Genomic DNA, 18,513 nt, shown 5'->3' on the forward strand with positions numbered 1-18,513 from the left:
ACCCTCTTGCTTAGCCAATCGAAACAATCATGGTGGCCATTTTTTTGGTTTGGATAAACACCCACTGATGAACAGCAAAGGTGGCCATTTTCCCGTGGATTAGAAATTACTCCAAAGGACGTCAATCCGCAGATATACATCTTACATAATGATATCAACTTTACAAACATTAATGTATTAACATTGCTAAAATACCTTCCTATTATTAATGTAAAAAGGGAATAAAAATTAAATAAAAATAAAAATAAACAAAAAATTTTAAATAAAAAATAAACGAAAATTAAATATAAATAAATAAGGTAAAAAAAGAAGAAAACAAATATTATAATAAAAATGCCAGAATATAATAAATTAAAAATGAGGATAATTATTTAAAACACATACTAAATTATAAAAATAACCATAAATATATTTCTAACTAAAATAATTTTTGAAATGTATTTGTTTACCAATCTGAAAGAAAACAATTCAAATCCAACTCTATATTTAATCTAGATGGACTCATAGTCCCCAACCGATGGATCCACTGGGTTTCGTTCTGTACCACATCACGGAGTGGATGTTTGGAGCACTACTGCACTTTATAAGGATTGGAGCACTTAAGCACCTTTATTTGGGACGTTTTGCAATAATTCAACATGATTATTTGATTGATGGTTTTTTATTTTCACTGTTATTTTTTAAAGTTTTTTTCAATAGAATGATCCATGCACTTTTGCAAGCGCTGTAATTATTTTATTATATTCATTCAAGTGTATAGCACTTTGTGTACAGCAGCTGCAATTATTATTACATTTGTTATTCAAATTTTTTCCAGTTGTTTCACTTTCAGAGCGAGTAAATTAAATTTTTTACTGTCTTCTAATTTGAGTGCGCTCAGCAGCTATGGAAGTATTTAACTTTGTTAACAATAGAGTGCTAGATGGAGATTAATTTTTTTCACCAAACAATGGTCATTTAGATTTAAATCACGATTTTAAGAAGATTAAGCAGATTAGAACATGTTGGGATGTCTTCACATTGGGGAAAAATGTCAAAAGATGGCATCACCCCTAGGAGATTCAGGTGGGATGTAGCCTCAATGATAGCATGACAAGTAATAAATTGGAGGTAGAGTGGTTTACCTTTTTTAACTTAACTGAAAAGAGGTTAATAGAACTTTATTAGAAAGTTACTACACCTGTAACCTGTACTACAGGTTGAACAAAAGTGAGTTCACATACTGCCTGTCTCATACTGCCTGTCTGTACTGTACTGTCGGACTTATTATTTCCAGTCTCTGTCAGCTCTCCACAACCCGGACCTGCTATTAGACACCTGCCTGCCCAAACCTCTTTTCCCCCATCACTCACGGCAACCTCAGTCTCAGCCCAATATAGTTCACTTCTAACCAAATACCAATATCCCGTTTCTACCTGCTGCACATATCCTGCCTTTAATCCACCTGCCTCTGCCCTACTGCCTGTAACAACCCCACAGAAGCCTCCTCCAGCCACTGTTCCCTTTGCTTTACCGCATTCTAGCCCTTCTTTTCAACCAGCTCCATCCCTTTCTTACAGCCCTGCAGTCACCTATAAAACTTCAGTGGCTAAACCCAAGAAGAAACGGAAGTTCTTCCCCACTCACACGATCCTGCCAGTAACCCAACCTGCTTCCACACCAACCAACCTGCTCCAGTCTGCCTTCATGCCAGCTGAACCCGATGACCCACCTGATCCTGCCAAATCTCTGCCTGCTATCCGGCTTAAAGTTCCTGTGTTCCAGTCTGTTGTCCCGGTGCCTGCCTTCCAGTCTGATGTCCCGGTATCTGTCTTCCAGTCTGATGTCCCGGTATCTGTCTTCCAGTCTGATGTCCCGGTATCTGTCTTCCAGTCTGATGTCCGGTATCTGTCTTCCAGTCTGATGTCTCAATGCCTGCCTTCCAGTCTGATGTCTCGATGCCTGCCTTCCAGTCTGATATCCCGGTGCCTGCCTTCCAGTCTGATGTCTCGATGCCTGCCTTCCAGTCTGATGTCTCGTGCCTGCCTTCCAGTCTGATGCCCCAGTGCCTTCCTTCCAGTCTGATGCCCCGGTGCCTGCCTTCCAGTCTGATGTCTCGATGCCTGCCTTCCAGTCTGATGTCTCGATGCCTGCCTTCCAGTCTGATGTCCCGGTGCCTGCCTTCCAGTCTGATGCCCCGGTGCCTGCCTTCCAGTCTGATGCCCCGGTGCCTGCTTTCCAGTCTGATGTCTCGATGCCCGCCTTCCAGTCTGATGTCTCGGTGCCTGCCTTCCAGTCTGATGTCTCGGTGCCTGCCTTCCAGTCTGATGTCTCGGTGCCTGCCTTCCAGTCTGATGTCCCGGTGCCTGCCTTCCAGTCTGATGTCCCAGTGCCTGCCTTCCAGTCTGATGTCCCTGTTCCTAGTCTCCAGTCTAATGTCTTGATGCCTGCCTTCCAGTCTGATGTCTCGATGTCTGCCTTCCAGTCTGATGTCCCGTTGCATGCCTTCCAGTCTGATGTTCCGGTGCCTGCCTTCCAGTCTATTGTCCCGGTGCCTGCCTTCCAATCTGATGTCCCGGTGCCTGCCTTCCAGTCTGATGTCCCGGTGCCTGCTTTCCAGTCTGATGTCCGGTGCCTTCAAGTCTGATGTTTTGGTACCTGTGTCCCCGCTTGAGGTTCCAGTGCCTGTGTCCCCGCTTGAAGTTCTGGTGCCTGTGTCCCCGCTTGAAGTTCCGGTGCCTGTGTCCCCACTTGAAGTTCCGGTGCCTCTGTCCCCGCTTGAAGATCCGATGCCCCCAGTTTGAAGTTCCGTTGCCCGTTTCCTGGCCTGCGGAGCCTGCTGCCTAACCTGATGTGTTCCTGTCTGCTGCCCAGCCTGATGAGCCTCTGTCGGCTGCCCAGCCTGATGTGTTCCTGTCTGCTGCCCAGCCTGCTGACCCGGAGCCTGCTGCCCAACCCGATGACCTGGAGCCTGCTGCCCAGCCCGATGACCCAGAGCCTGCTGCCCAGCCCGATGACCCGGAGCCTGCTGCCCAGCTCGATGACCAGAAGCCTGCTGCCCAGCTCGATGACCTAGAGCCTGCTGCCCAGCTCGATGACCCAGAGCCTGCTGCCCAGCTGGATGACCTGAAGCCTGCTGCCCAGCTGGTTGACCCAGAGCCTGCTGCCCAGCCGGATGACCCGGAGCCTGCTGCCCAGCCTGATGACCCGGAGCCTGCTGCCCAGCTCGATGACCTGGAGACTGCTGCCCAGCTCGATGACCCGGAGCCTGCTGCCCAGCCCAATGATCCAGAGCCTGCTGCCCAGCCCGATGACCCGAAGCCTGCTGCCCAGCTCGATGACCCGGAGCCTTCTACCCAGCTCGATGACCTGGAGCCTGCTGCCCAGCTCGATGACCTGGAGCCTGCTGCCCAGCTTGATGACCTGGAGCCTGTTGCCCAGCTCGATGACGCGGAGCCTGCTGCCCAGCTCGATGACCCGGAGCCCGCGGTCTGCCCTGATGTGCCCGCTGTCTGCCCTGATGTGCCTGTTGCCCAGTTTGAAGTGCCTGATGTCCAGCCTGAAGTGCCTGATGCCCAGCCTGAAGTGCCTGTTGCCCAGCCTGACGTACCCCCATCTGTTGTTCTGCTTGATGCCACAGACTATGGACAATTACAACCAGTTGGAGCATCTGGAGGCCGCTCCTTTGAGGGGGGGTACTGTCAGGAAAGGTTCCATCCGATGGTAATATCTGTCATTTAGCGTGCAGTACCTAGGTTCACCAGCAGGTGTCTCCTGGCAGTTTGGAACTGTCAGGAGAACTTTCCCTTGCTGGTGTTATGTCATCTTTGGGCCGCAGTACTGGCATCCACCAGCGGATGGATCCTGGCAGTGTGGAGTCCAGTCTGTCCTGGTGCCTGCCTTCCAGTCTTATGTCCCGGTGCCTTCTTTCCAGTCTGATGTCCCGGTGCCTGCCTTCAAGTCTGATGTCCCGGTGCCTGCTTTCCAGTCTGATGTCCCGGTGCCTGCCTTCAAGTCTGATGTTTTGGTACCTGTGTCCCCGCTTGAGGTTCCGGTGCCTCTGTCCCTGCTTGAAGATCCGATGCCCCAGTTTGAAGTTCCGTTGCCCGTTTCCCGGCCTGCGGAGCCTGCTGCCCAACCTGATGTGTTCCTGTCTGCTGGCCAGCCTGATGAGCCTCTGTCTGCTGGCCAGCCTGATGAGCCTCTGTCTGCTGCCCAGCCTGATGAGCCTCTGTCGGCTGCCCAGCCTGATGTGTTCCTGTCTGCTGCCCAGCCTGCTGACCCGGAGCCTGCTGCCCAACCCGATGACCCGGAGCCTGCTGCCCAGCCCGATGACCCAGAGCCTGCTGCCCAGCCCGATGACCCGGAGCCTGCTGCCCAGCCCGATGACCCGGAGCCTGCTGCCCAGCTCGATGACCAGGAGCCTGCTGCCCAGCTCGATGACCAGGAGCCTGCTACCCAGCTCAATGACCCAGAGCCTGCTGCCCAGCTCGATTACCCAGAGCCTGCTGCCCAGCTGGATGACCTGAAGCCTGCTGCCCAGCTGGATGACCCAGAGCCTGCTGCCCAGTCGGATGACCCGGAGCCTGCTGCCCAGCCTGATGACCCGGAGCCTGCTGTCCAGCTCGATGACCCGGAGCCTGCTGCTCAGCTCGATGACCCGGAGCTTGCTGCCCAGCCCGATGACCCGGAGCCTGCTGCCCAGCCCGATGACCCGGAGCCTGCTGCCCAGCCCGATGACCCGGAGCCTGCTGCCCAGCTCGATGACCCGGAGCCTGCTGCCCAGCCTGATGACCCGGAGCCTGCTGTCCAGCTCGATGACCCGGAGCCTGCTGCTCAGCTCGATGACCCGGAGCTTGCTGCCCAGCCCGATGACCCGGAGCCTGCTACCCAGCCCGATGACCTGGAGCCTGCTGCCCAGCTCGATGACCCGGAGCCTGCTGCCCAGCTCGATGACCTGGAGCCTTCTACCCAGCTAGATGACCCGGAGCCTGCTGCCCAGCTCGATGACCTGGAGCCTGCTGCCCAGCTTGATGACCCGGAACCTGCTGCCCAGGTCGATGACCCCGAGCCTGCTCGATGACCCGGAGCCCGCGGTCTGCCCTGATGTGCCCGCTGTCTGCCCTGATGTGCCTGATGTCCAGCCTGAAGTGCCTGATGTCCAGCCTGAAGTGCCTGATGCCCAGCCTGAAGTGCCTGTTGCCCAGCCTGACGTACCCCCATCTGTTGTTCTGCTTGATGCCACTATGGACAATTACAACCAATTGGAGCATCCGGAGGCCGCTCCTTTGAGGGAGGGTACTGCCAGGAAAGGTTCCATCCGCTGGTAATATCTGTCATTTAGCGTGCAGTACTGAGGTCCACCAGCAGGTGTCTCCTGGCAGTTTGGAACTGTCAGGAGAACTTTCCCTTGCTGGTGTTATGTCATCTTTGGGCCGCAGTACTGGCATCCACCAGCGGATGGATCCTGGCAGTGTGGAACAGACAGCACTTCCTGCAATCAGGCGTCACTTGAGGCCAATTACAGGCATATAAATACCCGGCAAACACTCATATGTTTGCCTTGGTATCGTCCTTGCACCCTGACCTGCTAGCCCGTTATCTGATCCTGTTCCTGTACTCTGAACTTGAACCTGTTACCGGTGTACCTGATCCCTTCTCCCTGTCCTGATCCCCATCTGGTCCCACCTGTTACCTTGCATCCCTGCCCTGCAGTCTGATCTATCCATCCTCTCCCTGTCTTGTTTTGTTCCCTGTCCTCATCTGCTGACTCCCTGTGCATGACCTTGGCCTGGCTTATGTTTATGTTTCTGGAACAACCCTTTGTCCATCTGCTGATCTGCTGTGTATGACCCTGGCCTGGCTAACATGTTTGATTTTGGTACTTCCCTTGGCTGAATATAATTATCTGTTGTCTGTTGGTTTCTGTTGGTTGGTTGAGCACTATTTGTATTTGGGGTGTTACTTATTTACCACTTATCTTTAATAAACATATATTACTCACTTATATACATTTTGGTGTCCTCTGTCGCAGATCACACAGTTCTGGTCACACCTGTTCTTGACAAGCACCTTCAGGATTTTGTGGGAAAGATAGATAAAGAGACCCAAAAGAAAAAAAAATGAAAGGAAGGAAGAAGAAAGGGTCTCTAGAGCCTCCACAGAGGAAAGAGAACCCATCCACCCTATCTCTACTCAACCCAATCCCCACCAAGGTACTAGTGGACCCATATCTAGGCCTCAAAACAATCCCAGTGATAGGAATAGTGGCGGGCCCCAGGGTGACTCTAATTGGTATGAAGTACCCACTTATAATAGATATGAACCTTTGTACCAATATTACTATCACTCCTTCCTGAGAGGATTTCATCACCAAGGTGGTTATGATGTTAAAAGAGGATGGGGAGGTCCTTCTTGGACCCCACCACAATCCAGGGGGGTCCCCCAGGTAGAGGACAAAAAGGCCACCCAGGTCATAATAATCACAGAGGGGATTTTCAGTGGAGGGGGTATGGAGGTCCCCCAATAAGGGGGAGAGGAGATCCTTTCTTCGGAGAGAGAGGTCAATATCCTCAGGAGAGTGGAGAAGGGGAATGGAGACCTTGGTACCCAATGGTACGTCCCAGACCATATGGAGAAGAAATACATTTTAATAACTGTAGTTCTCCAATGGAACAGGAGCACCCAAATTATGAACAGACCAATTTGAGGAACAATTCCATTTTAATCCTAAAAATACTAGTAATCATTTCTTGGAAGTTTTTAAAGCTTTGGTTGAACATGATTTAGAAAAGAGTAAAATGAATCCCAGTAGATGCAAAAGAGAGCTTGAAAAAGGCTTAGAATTATTGGAAAAGAACAAACAGATTGTTATTAGAGGGGCGGATAAGGGGGGTGGCTTGGTGAACCTTAATAAATCAGATTATTTTCCCAAATTAAATAGATTGGTAGCTGATTAAGAAAAACTGAAGAGCAATCCAACAGATAAATACAAGGAAAAACTCAAACGATTAGCAAAGAGAGCTCAAGATGAAGGAATTATTAATAAAAGGGAGGCCAGATATTTGGTGCCTGATGTATCTAGGGTTCCTGTTATTTTTCAATTGCCCAAGATTCATAAGAACCCCTCCAAGCCTCCTGGTAGACTCATTGTTAGTGGAGTAGATTTACTATTCGCTAGAATGGGGGAGTACCGGTTTTTACAGCCTTTGGCACAAAAATTCCCAACCTATTTGAAAGACAGTAAAGATCTGATGGAATTACTACAGGGGATTGAGGTTGATGAAGAATGCATTTTGGCCAGCATCAACGTCAATTCCTTATACACTAGTATCCAGCAGCAATATGCAATAGAAGCAGTGGAATGGGCTGTTAATAGCACCAACATCAAAAGGAAACAAAAATATTTTTTGATCCAGTCTCTAGATTTGGCCATGAGCCACAATTTCTTCTGACACGAGAAGAATTTTTTCAGACAGAGGAAAGGTGTGGCGATGGGGGGCTAAATATGCCCCCTCAGTGGCTAATCTTTTATGAGTCATTGGGAGAGAGAAGCTATTTCTGATAATACTATACCTCAATTGAAATTTTACAAGAGATATATAGAAGATATCCTGATTATTTGGGCTGGGTCATGTGACACATTTTCACAATTTCTTGGTGAGATTGAGAACAATCTGTATGGTATCTCGTTCGCAACAATATTTGATCAACAATGCATCAATTTCTTAGATCTTGTGGTGTTTAGGGATAATCATCAATTGTTCACCAAAACTTACTTTAAGGAAGTTGACAGGAATGGCTACATCCCATTGGGAAGTTGCCATCATCCTAGATGGTTGAATGCCATTCCAAAAAGTCAACTGATGAGAGTAATGCCGCGTACACACGGTCGGACTTTTCGTCTACAAAAGTCCAACGGACGCTGACGGACTAAAGCTGGCTGGTAATCCGATCGTGTGTGGGCTTCTCCGGACTTTCAACGGACTTTTTTAGCCTCAAATCCGACGGACTTTAGATTTGAAGCATGCTTCAAATCTTTTACGTCGTAAGTACGACGGACCCCGAAGTCCGCTCGTCTGTATGCTAGTCCGACGGACAAAAAAACGACGCATGCTCATAAGCAAAAACTAAACGGAAGCACTCGGTCTAGTAAAACTAGTGTTCGTATTGTAGGTAGCACATTCATCACGCTGCAAAATCTGTGATCGTTGAATGCAGCGCATTTTATTTCTTCTTTACGAAGGCTCTATAAAGAACGAAGGTGTTTTGCTGTTCATAATCAGAGTTCTCCCAAACTGATTTCTGGATTCTTTTTCTCTTTGATCTCATGAATGATATAGTATGCATTTTAAAAACAATGTTTCCATACTAATAATACTTTTTCCCCTTTTTTTTTTTTAGGTTTGTAAAGTTACCACAAAGAACCCATTATTCTGTTTTTTTTTTTTTTATAGTGATTATTTTTTAGTTTTTAGATAAAGTTAACCCAAAGCACCGTTTTTGGTTACGTAAATTTTTGGATTTTCAAGACTTACCACTTGAACATTATTAACATTAGTAATGTATTTTTGGTGTGTTTTTTTTCTAACTCAATGAGATTGTTGTCCCTTGTTAATTTAACATTGTGTGTAAAATCAATGATTTCAAAGAAAAAACATAAAAAGTCTTTTGCTAAACTCAAAAAATGATCCATTTATTCATGGTCAAAATAAAATAAAGAGGAAGTCAACGCTGGAAAAAGTCGGTGTACCAGAAAATTGGGATCTTGCGGAGTCCATATAAGAGGGAGCACAATCTGGTCCAAGAATCCCAGAGATCAACAGCACCAGCAGATGATCTAGATGTCCCCAGACTGTGGTCCTACAACAGCCTGCGTCTTCTGTCAGACCAGACTGAACCCAGGTCATCATTTTCTTCTCTTCCCTGCAGCCTTTCCTCCACGCTGCCCTGCAGCCTTCCCTGTAGCCTTCTTTTGAGGCTGTGGCTCTGGTGTTTCAGTTGTGGCAGGAGGAGGAGGAGGAGGAGGAGGAGGAGGAGGAGGAGGAGGAGGAGGGGGGGCTGCCTCATGTAGTTGGGTGTTTTGTGTTAGCGTGCCCTGCAGCCCCTTATGGATTGTTTCCCCAAATAGGCGCTCACAAATGAGGCGCTGCTCCCTATTCATCTGAAGAAGCCTGCTGGCTAAGTAGCAGCCATAGGATTCTTCCGCTTCGGGGGGGCTCCTTAAAAAACGGGTGGCCTCTTGCATGAGGCGCAGGGATGCGTCCTGTGTGACCATCCCCTTCCTGGCCCTTTTTTTGGGAAGGTGGAGGGGAGGCACTTGGGATTCGGTCAGGCTCCTACTGGGCCCAGCCACCTCACTTGGCCCAGCCACCTCACTTGGCCCAGCCACCTCACTTGGCCCAGCCACCTCACTGGGAGCAGCCACCTCACTGGGAGCAGCCACCTCCTGCCTGACACTGGGCCCAGCCTCCTCCAGGATGATGGTGAATCCGGCCTCCTCCAGGCTGTCCATGGGCCTGGTCTCCTCCTGCCTGCCACTTTCCCCACATTCCTCCTGGATGGACTCATCCTGTGTATAAAAAAAGGACAATAGTTTGAGTATATTTTTTTGGGTTCATCAATGACACACAGTTTGCTTCTCATGAATAGCAAATTCAATGTGAATACTTCTCTTTAATAAAAGAGTCTAATCAGACACCCTAATTATTTCAAGCAGGTGCCAAACATATTTAGCCACTACTGTCAATTGATATGTATACCCAATTTTGAGTGCCAAATTATTTTAGACAATTATAACATCCAGTTAACATCATTAATATTAGTACAGTAAATATTTGTTAAAATAATTTACCTGACTCCAGATGGTCATATCTGGTTCATCCAGGATGGAAGACCCAGCTTGCTCCTCATCAGCCTCTGCTGGGGTGGAGGGAAGGGTGGAGGGAAGGGTTGAAAGTGATGGCCTGGCTTCATTCTGGTCATCCAGAAAACGGAGTTGATTATAGTACCACAGCCTGGGTACATAAACATCATCTGCTGATGCTCCTGATCTCCTTGATTCCTGGATCTTCTTATGCTCCCTCTTATACATGTTCCTCAAGACCCCAATTTTCTTGAGCAATGTCTCCATTGTTGCTTCCGGGATGGTCGCCTGGACAAAGGCCAGAAGTCTCTCCAGCGTTGACTTCCTCACATGCTTAGCATAATACTGAGGGTGTTTCACCTCCCACAAATTCCTCATCTCTCGATATTTGGAAATAAAAGATGTAAGGAACTCTGGATCCTTAAATAGGGGATTCATTATATCTGGAAAAGATGAAGTCACAAGACAAAAAACACTTTTATTATAGGTTTCGGCTAACCCCTCATCATCTTCTCCCTATGTAGGCCTCATCAATCTATCAAGCCATATAGGCCGCTTGCTACAAAGTCATGACCATAAAACCCAAAAAAAATATATTTAAAATTACCTTCGTTTTGTAACGTCCTGGTCCACTATCACCTACGCACAGAACGTACGTACGACACGTGCGCAAGGCCCCTCTTTATACACTACGCATGTGTGAAACTCCGCCTGCGTCGCCCGCCCCTGACGTTCGAAATTAACTCATGTTCTCCGCCCCCTAATTCGACGCACAGAACGTACGTACGACACGTGCGCAAGGCCCCTCTTTATACACTACGCATGTGTGAAACTCCGCCTGCGTCGCCCGCCCCTGACGTTCGATTTTAACTCATGTTCTCCGCCCATTTTTTGTTACGGCGCGTAGTGGAGTTAAAGAATGGCGGAGACACCTGAAATGTTGACGACCTCAGGTAGTGGAGACAGCCTGGAGGCTGGAACGTCTGCGAAATCTATGAGGCCTAGATTTAAGGCCTCTAATATGAGTTTTAAAGAGATGGTGGAGATGGTGGCCATTCTTCACAAAGACGACTATGATGGCAATTATGGGCCGTACGCACGGCCAAATTTGCGCAAGGCCAAAATAATGGCGAAGGTCGTGGAGACTTTGCAGGCATCTTTTGGGGTCCAGCGCTCCAAAGATCAACTGCGAAAAAGATGGTCTGACCTGAAACTCAGGGAGCCGGATCAATACCGACGTATCCGGAAAGTTCTTAAAAAAAGTAAGTACTTGTCGTGTTTTTCTCTTGTGTTTATTACCTTGTATACTGCTCCATGTGCTTTTCCTTCCTATCCGATTTTTTGTTCATCGTTTTAAACGATCTTTTAAGAAACCTCGTTACATATCTATAGATATATATCTATATATACATATACACATATATATACATACATATATATATATATATACATATATATATACATATACATATATATATATACATATATATATATATATACATATATATACACATATATACACATATATATATATATACATATATATATACATATATATACACATATATATATATATACATATATATATATATACACATATATATATATATATATATATATACATATATATATAACTATATATATATATACATATATATATAACTATATATATAACTATATATATATATAACTATATATATATATATATATATATATATATATATATATATATATATATATATATATATTGAGAGATAGATATAGATATAGATATAGAGATATAGAGAGAGAGAGAGAGAGAGAGAGAAATATATAGAGAGAGAGAGAAATATAGAGATAGGTAGATAGATAGATATAGAAATGTAAAACATTCTTTTTGAAGATTTGAAGTTATCTTAATTTTTTGGCTTTACATTTAGTTAGATATTTAGAGATTTTGTTCCAGATATAGAGAGAGATCAAAAGATTATTAACTATATTTTGAGATATTGATATCTATCTATCCGATATGTCTTTCTAATTTTAAATATTGAGGTAAAATAGGAACTCTACACAAACCACTTCATTACAAATGTTGGAAAATTACTATGTACTAAAATATCTGTGTGCTAATTAGATTATTAATTTTTTGTTTCACATAGGGGAAAAATCACTCAGCCAACAACCAGAAGACAGTCCACCCCAAGCAAAACATGATTGGGAAATAAGCCCAAGTCCCATTGAGGATGTGGAGGAAGGAGAGGTGGGCGACATGGGCACCCCACCAGGTGAGTGTCTGACACACCAGCTTACGGTAATCTATGCATGGCTGCCTTTTATTTTATGTAATTTTTCTACTCTATTTTAGGTGATCTGGTTGTGCTTGAGTCAAGCAACAGCGCCACCCCCGAGGATGTTCATGAAGTATGCGACATGGGCACCCCACCAGGTCAGTGTTTGAGACACCAGCTTTATGGTAAGGTAAACTTATGTGTGCATATTTCTAAACATATTTTTTTTTTCATTCCACTTTAGGTCCAAGTGACTATTTCACCACAGACAGTGCCCAACGGCTAATTGCTCAAATCATGGCCTGGAATGGGGAGATCGATCAAATGCGGAATCGGCTGGATCGTATGCAGCAGGAAATGAAGGACATGATTGATGTTTTGGGTCGAATCTAAATGCCCTTTTTTAAACCCCAAAACATCAATCATGTCCTTCATTTCCTGTTTTGCTGACCCCATTCTGGGCCTTCTCTTTTTTTTTTTTGGCAGAACATAAATGGCTGTTTAACCTAATGTAAAAAAGGAGGGCTGTTTCTCGTAAATACCTCAAAAATCCACAAAAAAATAAAAATTGATTTTCAAAAAAACACAAAAAAAAAAAAATAAAAAACTTGATTTTAAAAAACCAAAAAAAATAAAAAACTTGATTTTAAAAAACCAAAAAAAATAAAAAACTTGATTTTAAAAAACCAAAAAAAATAAAAAACTTGATTTTAAAAAACCAAAAAAAATAAAAAACTTGATTTTAAAAAACCAAAAAAAATAAAAAACTTGATTTTAAAAAACCAAAAAAATAAAAAACTTGATTTTAAAAAACCAAAAAAATTAAAAAACTTGATTTTAAAAAACCAAAAAAAATTAATATACAAACTTTATTAAAAAAAAATAATAAAAACAAAAATAACTTGATAAAAAAAAAAAAACATAAACAAAAAAATTGCTTTAAAAAAAAAAAAAAAAAAAAACAAAACTTGATTTTCCCAAAACAAAAAAAAAAGCCTGTTTGTGAAAATCAAAAAGCCAAAAATATTTTTTTGTGGATTAGGTATAAATATTTAGATATAATTATATTTTGCTACATTATTAAGATATCATTCTATTTTTGTCTATGAACATTTTATACTAAATGCAGAACGGAATGCATAACAACCATTAATAAAAACATCTCCTTATAGGAATTAAATAAATGTGTGGTTTGTTATTTCAAGGCTCAGTATCATTTTAGTTATAATTGTAAAAAAGTTGTTTACAGTGGCAATGGAGCTTATTTAGACATTTAAAATTACAATACAGTTGGCACTACAACTGCTCGACCATAACCTAGGAGACAGCCCAAAAGAAAGGCAAGCAATAAATATAATGCAAGATTTCATCAATAATTTTTTTATTGTCAAAAATTATATATCCTGGCCCATTGCAATGGCCCCCCTACCCATAAAATAATTAACATATTGCTGTCTAACTTGACGGGCACTTTGGGGGGCCAAGCCAGTACGGACAGTATCCAGGCCTGTAAGGTTGGCTTCTATTTGTCCGGCCTCAGGCCCAACTGTGCCTATATAATTTGGAGAATGCTTATTTAAAAAGTTGTGCAGAATGCAGCACGATAAAACGATAAAATTAAGTTTGTATTCCGCCAAATTAATGGCTGTTTGAAACAGGCGGAACCGGCTGGCCAGAATTCCAAACGCATTCTCAACCACTCTTCTAGCTCTGGCCAGCCGGTAATTAAAAACCCTCCTCTCCGGGGTGAGGGTTCTTTGGGGGAATGGCCTCATGAGGTGCTTGCTGAGAGCGAAGGCTTCATCGGCAATGAAGACAAAGGGGAGTCCTTCCACGTTATCCTCATCAGGTGGCAATCCCAGGCCACCACTCTGGAGACGCTGGCAGAACTCCGTCTGGGCAAATACTCCTCCATCCGACATCCGGCCATTCTTCCCCACGTCCACATATAAAAAATCATAGTGTGCCGACACCACCGCCATTAAAACAATACTGTGGAACCCCTTATAATTAAAATAATATGACCCCGAATGGGGTGGTGGCACAATGTGGACATGTTTCCCATCTATAGCCCCTCCACAATTGGGAAAGTCCCAACGGCTGGCAAAATGGGATGCCACAGTCTGCCATTCCTGTGGCGTTGAAGGAAACTGGGAAATCAAACAAGAAAACCAAAATCAATTAATTTGGAAGCTAACATTGCAAGAAAATTAGACAATTAAAAACATTATTCCCCAGCATCAGTATAACATTCAATAATTTAATTGTTCTGGAATAACTAATATGGAAAGGCACACTTATCAGATTGCTCACCCCCTCTGATGGAACATTGATTACATTTTAGGGGGTTGTGAAATCCCTAAAAAAAATTACTTTTAGGACACGCAGGAATTTAGAGACTAAAAAGGCTACAAGACTGCAGTTGTCGCACTCTGCAGGTGCAGTTGCTAACCAGCTTACAGTAAATGAGGTAATGTAAAAAGGCATTCATGTTGCAAGGAGTACACAATCACATGCAAGGGCAATTAATGAAAACACTTTGAGGCTTGCATATGATTTGATGATGGAAATCAGCAGAGCTTCTGCTCATTTACTAAAGCACTGGAACAAATGCACTTGTAGAGTGCACATGCATTTTGCAAAGTGCAACATATATTTGCTTTAGACAAATCAACACCACAGAACATTCCAGCAAATTTTAACGAGGGTGGGGGTGGGGGGGTTGTGAAATCTAGATAATTGCTCATTAGCAGCACACTATTTGGAGTGAGTTTAGGTGGGGGGGGGGGGGGGGGGTTGTGAAATCTAGATAATTGCTCATTAGCAGCACACTATTTGGAGTGAGTTTAGGTGGGGGGGTTGTGAAATCTAGATAATTGCTCATTAGCAGCACACTATTTGGAGTGAGTTTAGGTGGTGGGGGGGGGGGGGGTGTGAAATCTAGATAATTGCTCATTAGCAGCACACTAAATACACTCAAACAAAATACATTCCAAATGAGTAGACTAGGTGGATATGTTCCCATCACTTCATGCTGGGAAGGTTATTGAAGGAAAATATACATGCATGACAAAAAATAACAGTAAAAAATTCCAGCATGTGTGAGGATAAAAAGGGGACATTCACACTATATTGCAATGATGGTAAGTAGTGTTTGAAGCAAGAAATACATCACATTATCAAAGATTACATAAAAGAACATGTGATGCTAATAAAAGAAAAATATCTTACCTTAATATAGTCCTTCTGCAGGACCTGTATGATGGCAGAACAGGTCTCTGGGATAATGATCCCCAGAGCCTGGGGGGAGATGCCTGTCGAGAACTTAAGGTCCTGCAGGCTTCTCCCTGTGGCCAAATACCGCAAGGTAGCGACCAGCCTCTGCTCCGGAGTGATGGCTTGCCTCATGCAGGTATCCTGCCTGCTGATATAGGGGGTCAGCAAAGCCAACAAACGGTCAAAAACGGGGTCCGTCATCCGGAGAAAGTTCCTGAAATCCTCAGGATTATTCTCACGGATCTCACGGAGCAAAGGCATGTGACAGAACTGGTCACGCTGAAGCAACCAATTCTTGGTCCATGAACTCCTCCTCGCCCTGTTCATGGACTGGTCTTGGGCTGAAGAATAAACTACAGCACCAAGCACATACAATGCACGAGCTCTACGACGAGTACGTACAGGTAACATGGCTTCAAAACGGTCGGCTGGTCAGAACGCACTAAACAGAACGCACTGAAGAACAGCAAGGCCTGTGAAGAACGACCTGAAAATCAGGAACGAGCGGCCAATAAAACAAAGATTTCTCAATGCCAACTGACCAAACGCACTGAAAAACAGATACAAACCTCACAAGCACAGACTGAACAACAGTTAAAACGAACTGAAAAATACGAGTCTCACAAGCGCGAATCGTCTCTCACCAAACTTCTACTAACACGAGATAAACACGAGATTAGCAGAAGGAGCCCAAAGGGTGTCGTACGGGCTATTGAACTTCCGTTTTATAGTCTCGTCGGACTTGGTGTACGTCACCGCGTACTAGGCTGTCGTACTTTTGTGTGGTCGTGTGTGTGCAAGTCCGTTCGTAAGAAAGTCTGCCGCAAGTCCGCCGAAGGTACGTCGGAAGTCTGTCGGACAGGCTGTCGGACTTTTGTAGACGAAAAGTCCGACCGTGTGTACGCGGCATAAGAAGTAACTGCGTTAGGAAAGAAGATTATGATGTACAGGCTGACATTTTAATAGATGGGTTTCAGGAAAAAGGTTACAATTCCAAAGATCTAGAGAAAACTAAGGGGATAGTTGGAGAAATGAGGAGAGAGGACCTATTTAAAAAGAAAGAGTCTAGTAGGAAGGATTTTGGAGTTGCCTTCATGACAGGATTCACCCGCCAGCACAAACAAATGGAGAAAATGATTAGAAAACACTGGCCTTTATTATTGAAAGATGCCGAATTAAAGAAAATTTTACCCCATAGACCACAGTTTATTTATAACCCCCTACATATTTATAAGCCCCCTACATTGCGTTTAAAACTAGCTCCCAATGATCCACCCCAGAAAGTTTGCACTTTTTTGGATCAAGTGGGTTTCTTTAGTTGTGAGGGGTGTGTGATTGTGTAAGACTTCCAAACATAGGATAAGGAGGACCACACATTTCATGTCTTATGCACGGGGTGAGTCCCACAGAATAAAAAATAAAAAGTTTATCACTTGTGGGACCACGCATGTCACATACCTTTTAGCTTGCCCATGTGGGCAGAACCACTAGAAAGTTGGGGGTCAGACTCTGAGAACATGTGAATAGGATTAGAAAAGGATACAGACACCACAGTCTTAAAATCCATCATGGGAGGGATCCGAGTTGTTTGACATTCTGTGGTATAGATAAAGTAGAGGCCAAATGGAGAGGAGGGAATCTAAAGAGGGCCATCACCCAGAACGAAACCCAGTGGACGATGAGTCCATCTGGATTAAATATAGAGTTGGATTTGAATTGTTTTCTTTCAAATTGGTAAACAAATACATTTCAAAAATTCTTTATTTAGTTAGAAATATATTTATGGCTCTTTTTATAATCTAGAATGTGTTTTAATTAATTATCCTCATTTTTCATTTATTATATTCTAGCATTTTTATTATAATTTTTTTTCTTCTTCTTTTTTTACCTCATTTATTTATATTTAATTTTCATGTATTTTTTATTTTAATTTTATTTTTTGTTTATTTTTAATTTATTTTAATTTTTCTTCCCGTTTTACATTAATAATAGGAAGGTATTTTAGCAATTTTAATAAATTAATGTTTGTAAAGTTGATATAATTATGTAAGATGTATATCTGCGGATGGACGTCCTTTGGATTGATTGTCATTTTTAATCCACAGGAAAATGGCCACCTTTGCTGTTCATCAGTGGGTGTTTATCCAAACCAATAAAATGGCCGCCATGATTATTTAGATTGGCTAAGCAAGAGGGAAGGGACTCCTCTCTTGTATATAAACTCGGTCCCATTAACCGGAAATTAGGTCCTTGATGACCCCTTGTGGGAGGGTGAGTCCAAACGACATCACTTACGGTTTCTGTGGAATGCACACTGGATGCAGCGTTTTCTGGATTTTATCCCTGCATTGTTATATGCTGATTTTACTTCTCTTGTGCTGTAAATACCTACCTGTATTTGAGCAGTAAACACCAACCTACTGTGCTTCACTATTAGTTCCTTCTTTTTATTTTTGGTACATTTACCAACTCATGATTATTACATTGGGGGAGATCTCCATTGGACCATCTGAGAGTTGCCATTCTTGGCCAGCTTTACAGCTTGTATGACCCCTAGACTGAAAAGCTTTTAAACAGAGATAATTCCCCTAGTGGACTTTAAGGGCACATATGAAAAACTGTGTAGGAGAGTATATTAAGTAGACAATAATTTATTAATTACAAAAAAATCTCATAAAGACATCAAACAAATGACATAAATAAAAAGGAATGCGATTTCATATATTTATAGCTATTGATACCAATACGCTTGCACCCGACGCGTTTTGGAGTTGTTTTAGCCTCCTTCTTCAGGGGTGGTTGTAAGCTTTTAACAAAGATTTCTATATAGGAAATAGTATATACAACATAGACATAGTAAATATATGTATATATCAAGCCATAAACATATAGGTGCAATATTATATTCATTTCGTTTACACTTACATTGGTGTATATAAATATTGGCTACGCATTCCAGAAAGGTTAAAAAACAACGGTGCTGACACATACTGCCCATCAAGCGCGATTTCCAATCGTGGTATGTAAGACTTTGTTTAGTGTACCCAAGTATTCATATAACCTCTGTCGAGATGAAAGTAGCTGGGTATGGATATATATGGTGGTTTTACTTCCTTATGATAG

This window comes from Aquarana catesbeiana, linkage group LG05, assembly GCF_042186555.1.
Source record: "Aquarana catesbeiana isolate 2022-GZ linkage group LG05, ASM4218655v1, whole genome shotgun sequence".
In the NCBI taxonomy this organism is placed as follows: domain Eukaryota; kingdom Metazoa; phylum Chordata; class Amphibia; order Anura; family Ranidae; genus Aquarana; species Aquarana catesbeiana.